General features: G+C 62.8%; 1 long non-coding RNA gene across 1 annotated transcript; it reads left to right on the top strand.

The window, feature by feature from the left end:
• Window positions 1-3,623: 3,623 nt before the first annotated feature.
• LOC128779625 (uncharacterized) lies at window positions 3,624-5,579 on the top strand. Its single transcript, XR_008425700.1, has 3 exons — window positions 3,624-4,531; window positions 4,669-4,872; window positions 4,973-5,579. It is a non-coding gene; the product is annotated as an uncharacterized lncRNA (long non-coding RNA).
• The last annotated feature ends 1,190 nt before the right edge of the window (window positions 5,580-6,769 follow it).

Below are 6,769 nucleotides of genomic sequence, written 5' to 3'. Positions count from 1 at the left end.
AGCCCTCTGGGTGTGAGGCGCGGTCGAGCACTGTGCGAAGAGTTTCACGTGCGATTTCCCTTCTTCCTTCACAGCAGCCCTGCGAGGGGAGAGTCACTTTACAGATGGGAAACTGGGGCTTGGAGGCACTTGCCGCAAGTTCCGGAGCCCGGGAGTGAAAATCAGAATTCGAGCTGTGCTGCCTCGGCGAAACGGGCCGATTTTCCAAATGCAGTTACATTTGCTCGTTTCGAATGAAGCCACCCCAGGCCTGGGCCCTCAGTCCCCTCCGAGATGGGCAGTCAGAGCCTGAGGAGGGGCCGGTAGTGTCGTGGGAGATGTGTGCCTTGTGCTTTGGAGCCCAGACGCCAGCACAGTGGGGACGCTGGGGAGGGAGCAGAGTCGCGGGGGAAGGACAGTTCCTTGTTCCAGCGTTGATGCCAGCAGGTCAGACTCGGAGGGCCAGGACCAGTCAAGGCCCCGCCCCCGCGGAAACACTGCGAGAAGGTCTCCACTGCTCCTCCGCGGGGACCCACCAAGCAAAGGGGGGCACACTCGACGTGTTCTGATGAGAAACAGCCACCGCGAGAGTGGCTACACTGCTTTTTGAAAAAGCAACTTTAGAAACGGCTTTCATCTCTCTTATCGGTACATGTAGTCATCATCATTTGCTTGATGTAATAAAAACACGGATCGGGGGGTTGAGAAAATTACAGAGCGGGTATCACGCCTGATCCACCCAGGTCTGGCGATGACCAGACTGACGGCTGTGTTCCATCTCCTAATCTCGGATACCGCGTCACGGCCCTGACGAGGTGACGTCACTGGGTTCAACGTTCCACCCTTAATTCAAAACAGTCACCCGGGTGTTTAAGTTGCTGCTTCCAGCTTTCGGTGACAAACGGCTCCGTGGGAGACAAGGCTGAGCAGACACCCCGCGTCTGCCTCGTGATTCCTTTCGCATGAGTCTCCAGATGTGGAAGAGGGGAATTCAAGGGTTTGCACATCTCAGTTGTTGTGGGGCTTGCCAAGCTGCCCTCTAGGGAGGTGGCACCAGCATCACCACCCACAGCTGCTGCGCGTGCCCCCTTCCGAGCCCCGGCCTGCGGGCTGCGTCAGCGCCCTTCTGAACCTCCGCCCACCAGACAGAGGGGAGCCTCGTCTCTCGTTCCTCCGGTCTGCCCTCCTGTAGTTACTGGGGTCTTTTCTCATTGGCCACTTGTGCTTCTTCTCTTGTGAGTGAGCTTCGAGGGCCAGCGGACCATCTCCTCACTGTGTTGTCTGTAATTTCCTCCACTACGACTTCCGTAAGTGCAGGAAGGTGCCGTTTCACCCGTTTGTCGCCTGTCAGCTGTGCTGTCGTTTACTAGTGTGGTTCCCAGCTCTGGTGGCATTTAGAGTGTTCGTGCCCCTGACTTTCTGTGCCTGGACGTTTATAGTTTCTGAGCTTGTCGGGCCTCGAAAGGACTTTCTCTCTGGCCGATGACGGCGCCAAGCCTGGCTGGCCGCGGGGACCGCTGGGCGAAGGCCTGTCTGGAGACCGCAGGGTGGGAGACAACAAACCGCCGAACTGCCTTCCACTCTCAGGGCTCCGTGCTCCCCGGAATTCCTTCTTCCCCGTGACCCTGGCGATGGCGTTGAAGGGCACACCCCAAGGTCTTCGGGAGGTGTCGGTGCGAGTGCCCCCTCCTGCGTGACACTCCTGTTCCTCCGTGGCCGCAGTCCTTGGTGACAACAGCAACGAGGTTCTGAAGGTATTGCTTTATCCCGCCGTAGTCCCAGCAACAGACACGTGCCGCAGGGCACTCCCGTCCCGTCCCCTGCCGTGTACCCGTCACGGCTGTTTCACACACAGTGTTTACGGGATGTCACAGAAACACGGCGTGTTAATCGTCATCATTTCCTTTCCCAGGTGGGGGACCGAGGTCGCGAGTGGGTAAAAGATGGCAGAGCCAGGGCCCAAGTGCACGTCTTTCAAACGGAGACCCAGTGTCCCTCCCCGTTACTGAGATGGCGATTCGGGTCCTTTCAGCTGCTGAGCGGGGTCAACGGGAAGTGCAGACTCTCGTTGTGTGTTTGGGGTTTCGGCCACACTGAGCTCATGCAGGGAGCTTCCTGGGGCGCAGCCGTGACTCGGTCATGGGGAGCAGAGATGGCTGCCTGTCGGGGGTGACCGCTGTCGTCTTTGGGGTGAGGGTGGCCCACAATACAGGGCAGCTCTTTCATCTCCCACACGTCACTTGGGGGACACACATGCCTTGGTGGGTGGCTGTCCGCCTGCACCCTGGGGAGCTGCTGCCCTGGTGGGAGGTCATGTGGAGGCCCACCCTGGAGGGCCCGGGTCAGCGTGTGGCCAGACGTGAAGCACCCACCTCCACAGACGCTGGAGAGCACAGGAGTCTTTGGTCTGCACGCATGCCTCCCCCACGGCCGCCTCTGCCTTCCGCCCCCCATCTTTTCACCCGTCCCCACTCCCCAGCCATCTGCTTGTTCGTGGCACACTCATCAGGCAGCCGCTGTGTGCCAAACCCCTTGCGTGTGCAGGAGAAGAGCAGCAGGTCACGTGCTGTGTCCATCCTTGAGGAAGGGGGCAGAGGAGCCGGCACTGAGAAAGCTGCGATGTCGGACTTGCAGGTGCTGGTGCTGCTGCCACCCCAGTGGCTGACGGTGAATGGCCCTGGAGCTCCCTTGTCTGTCGGGGTGGGAAGGCCCCAGGGTTCCCTCCCCCGAGAAGCCCAGGAGTCTCCGGGTGTCTGTTTGTATCGAAGGGCTGGGGAGCACTGGGTGCTCTCGCGTCTTTCCAGCACACCTAGCCCCCTGCTGGCCCTTGAGGCATTGGTGGGTGCTGCGCTGGGAGTGGGTTGCCATTGCCCCAAAGCACCCAGCCACCCTGGAGACTCCCCAACGCCCAGCCGCCTGCGTTTCTGTGTCTGAGCCTCTGCCTCACACACGGAGCAGCCCTCCTGCCGCAGTCCTCACCTCCGTGGAGAAGAGACCTGGCCCCTCCTGCAGCTTACCCCGAGAAGGAGCAGGGCTGCGTCCCAGACCCAGATGCTTGCTGCTGGCCGGGCCAGCCCCCTGCCCAGAGCAGGGGCCGGGTCGGCCTGGGCCCAGCCCAGGGGGCCCATCCAGAGCTCTCCATGCTTGGGTGTCCACCCGTTCCCCTGGTCCCTGAGGAGCCCTGGCCCTGTTCTGTGTGCCTGTTCCTACCCTGGAGATGCCAACTCCCGGGTGGAACACAGAGGGACCCGACCCCTCCGCCACCCCAGCAGCAAGCCTGGCATCTCTGACGTTGGCAAGCTGGCCCCCCAGCCCCGTGACCCACACGGAGTCCTGGGATGCTGCAAGGTGGAGGCGCCATTCCTGCTGGCTCTTAAAGGGCAAGTGGGCGTTTCCTCCATGCATACGGCAGAGAGTGCCACCCACGGCCGGGTAATGAGCACCTTCCAGGCAGAGAGGACGCCCGGAGGGGACGGGTGAGTCACTGCAGCAGGACCTCGGGTGCACGTGGGAGCAGCAGGCGCTGAAAGCGGAGGTGGCATGAGCCCCGTGTGTGCGAGCAGCCGCGGGGCCTGTAGCCAGCAATGTTAGGACGAGCCGAGCGTGTCTCTGTCACTCACCGGCAGCACTGGGTCCTGGTCAAGATGGGGCAGAGGACAGGAGACGGTACCAGAGGCCCCCGTTCTTGCGGTCGTGCCTGAGCTGGGGCCCCCTGGGATGCTGCAGTCACTGTGCCTTGTCCTCGTCCTCACTGGCCGGCCGTTCTCCACTGGGACGAGGTCCTCAGTTGCACTCTGGGATTCTGTGGGGCCACCTCACCAAGTGGGGGAGCAAAGGTCCAACATCAGCCGTGCCCAGAGGGCCGCCCCTCCCCCTAGAACGAAATGCCAGGGCCTCATCAGGGTCTGCAGCCATGAGGCACTTGCTTCCTGCCCGACCCCAGCGTCCCCCCTGCTGCTCCGGCGCTGGCCCTTACTCTGCGCAGCCCCACGGCCCCCCGGGGCCCGGGCTGCTGCTCCCCTAGGTGGTGATAGGGCCGGCATGTATCGTCACATCTTCGCCCCGACGCATCCTGAGAGGGCTTTCCTCCGACCGCCTGTCTGCAGGACCCCCCTGTCTCTGGGCTTGCTTTATCCTTCTGCACACTGGGCATCGCTCCCTGGTGGTGACTGGTTCACTCCTGTCTTCTGCCTCCCCCTTCACGGGACACCTTTGTCGGCCTCAGTCGGCCTCCTGCCCTGCCGCGTTCTCCGGGCCCAGCACAGTGCCGGCACGGTTTGCCGAGGGCGTGAGTGAATGAAAGGAGCCATCTCGCCTCCAACCCCTCGAAGAAGAGAACAGGGCGCAGGGAGGCCTTGGCCTTGGCCGTGGGCAGGGGAGACCCGAGGATGCTCCTTCTGGCCTTGTCCCCACCACAGAGGCAGATGCCATCACTGGCCGGCTCGGGGACGTCCCGAGCAGCAAGGCCGGGCTCCGGGGCGCAGGCCTTGGTGAAGAGTGACGGGTCCCGCTGCGCTCAAGCCAAGGCCAAGGCCATGAAAGGCGAGAAGCGGTGCATCCAGACATTTGAGAGCATGGCCGGCCTCCTGCCCCGCTTCCCCTCGGGTGGTGGCTCCCAGGGCCGGCAGAGCCCCTGGCTGGAGCCCACCACTTGTCATCGTCACAGAGTCCCTGCTTGCTCCTGTCCAGGAGAGATCCTGCCGCCGTCCTCCTGACTCTCGGCCCGCGGGCTGCCCTCTCTGGGCTTGGGTCTCTCCGCGAGCCCCCTGCGTGTGCCGGTCACCTTGGGAAGTCCTGTTGGCTGCCGGTTCCCATGGGCCCTCAAGCCCGTCCGGCTCCATCCTCTGTGGGCACCTGAGCAGCACACAGGCCGGGTGGGCGGCGTGGAGTCGGGTAATGAGATTGTGAGATTGTGCACCCTCCTCCTCCTCCCTCCCCCCTCCCCAGATGTGCTGTGAGTTCCTACAGCATGTTTTCATTCTACGATACACAGGAGAGCCCCCTGGCTGGTGTGAGAACCGGGCTCGGCGCTGCCCCTGCCGGGCACCCACACTCTCCTCAGCAGCCAGAAGACCCGGCGCCAGCGGAGCAGCCGACCTGTGGTGTGTCGACACTGTGCACGACCCCCTAGGGTCCTTCCTGTCAGTCCACGCACGTCGAGGGGGAGGCTGCGCTGACCTTGGAGAAATGTGACGCGGGGGTGCGGCAGCCTCAGCTCCCGTCTACGCCCTCCTTGGCCAGAGGAGGACAGCGGCTTACACTGCCTCAGGCCCACTCAGACACACCGGAGTCGCAGCAGCGGAGCAGGCCCGCTCCCTGTGGCACACGGAAGCTGCCTTCGCCGTGCCGCTTGTCCCCTGCTGCTGGAGGACATACCCCGGGACGCCGCACAGTCCTGCATCAGCCGCTTCCTCGCTCTGGAGCCGCCTGCATGTGTTGCTCAGCTGCCCGCTGGCAAGAGCGAGCGCTCCCCCTCGGCGGGGCGAGGTTCCCTGGTCTTTTTTCCCTGTCCACACAGTATTCCCATGTCTCTCATCTCATGTTGTAATCTCTCCTGTTACATGAAGCCTTCAGACTTTTCTGAAGTTATTGCTATAAAGACAGAGTTTAGCAACTGTCTGTGGAGTTACTTTTGGTGGGGAGCTGTGCAGTGAACTCCAGTTGTCCCCTGTCCAAGATTCCGGCAGGCTGGGAGTGCTAGGGGCCCGAGCCAGCGCAGCTCCTCTGGGGGCTGGCGTTGCTGTGAACCCCGCCATCGGGTCTGTTGGCTGCCCTCCAAGACACCGCGTAGCCCCCTCTGCTCTGGGCCACTCCGGTTGGGGGGCTGGGCCCAGGACTAAGTGCTGAGTGAGGCAGGAGCCCTGTCTGCTTTGGGCAACGGTTAGCGCCCAGCATGGGCGTGCCCTGCAGCGGGGGCCCCACAGACCTGTGTGGGGCAAGGGGACGGTAGCCCCCCGTGTCTGTGAGCCGCCCGTTTCACTACCCTTGGGTCAGAGGTCACCGCACGCCTGCTGCTCCTACTGTGTGTGTGTGTGTGTGTGTGTGTGTATGTGTGTGCGCGCGTTTCCCTGGGTTACGAGGACGCGATCTTGCATTACTTCCTCAGGGGTAGCGAACACAGGGGTTCAAGGACGAGTCCCGACGGCCTGCGCTCTGAGCGGTGGGCACCGCGGGTTGGCTTCGAGGGGTGAGGGAATGGGCCGCGGGGCGCTCACGTCCCGGGATGCACCTGGGGCGCTCGCTGCCGACCACTCAGCAGGCCTGCGCTTTTGACCCGAGCACCGGTCTGTGCTGCGTCTTTCCTCAGGAAGAGCTTTGCTTCCTTTTTCGCAGAGACTGAGCGTGGCGCTTGCTGTCTGGGCTCCCATCCTGCCTCATCTGTTAGTTCTCTTGCTCGCCAACTTGGTGCCGGCGGCTGCAGGTTGCCCTGTGATGTCAAACCTAGATCAGCTGGACGTGGGCCGAGTGAGAGACTGCAGCTCCTGGGCGCACCCGCTGCACTCGGAGGGCTCAGGGCCCGTGTCCCACGGCGCTGTGAAGCTGCAGGGTGTTTCTGAGACGGCTGGGAGTTCTGTGGGATGGACAACACGCTCGCCCGCCTTCTCATTCCTACACACGCGGAACTGAGAGAGTCCGGAGAGGCAGCCTGGCCGTGCCCGTCACCAGCTAGCTAAGGGCAGAGCTATGCTGCGTACAGTGAGATTCCTCCATTTCTAACCACCACATTTTCCATTTGGCCCCAAAGTCACCTGAGGACCCCCGGGCCTCCCCTCTGTCATTTCTGGGGTTG

Source organism: Desmodus rotundus, chromosome 1, assembly GCF_022682495.2.
Source record: "Desmodus rotundus isolate HL8 chromosome 1, HLdesRot8A.1, whole genome shotgun sequence".
Taxonomy (NCBI): Eukaryota; Metazoa; Chordata; class Mammalia; order Chiroptera; family Phyllostomidae; genus Desmodus; species Desmodus rotundus.
Note: the sequence above shows the minus strand (reverse complement) of the source record. Positions and strands in the feature narration are given on the sequence as shown.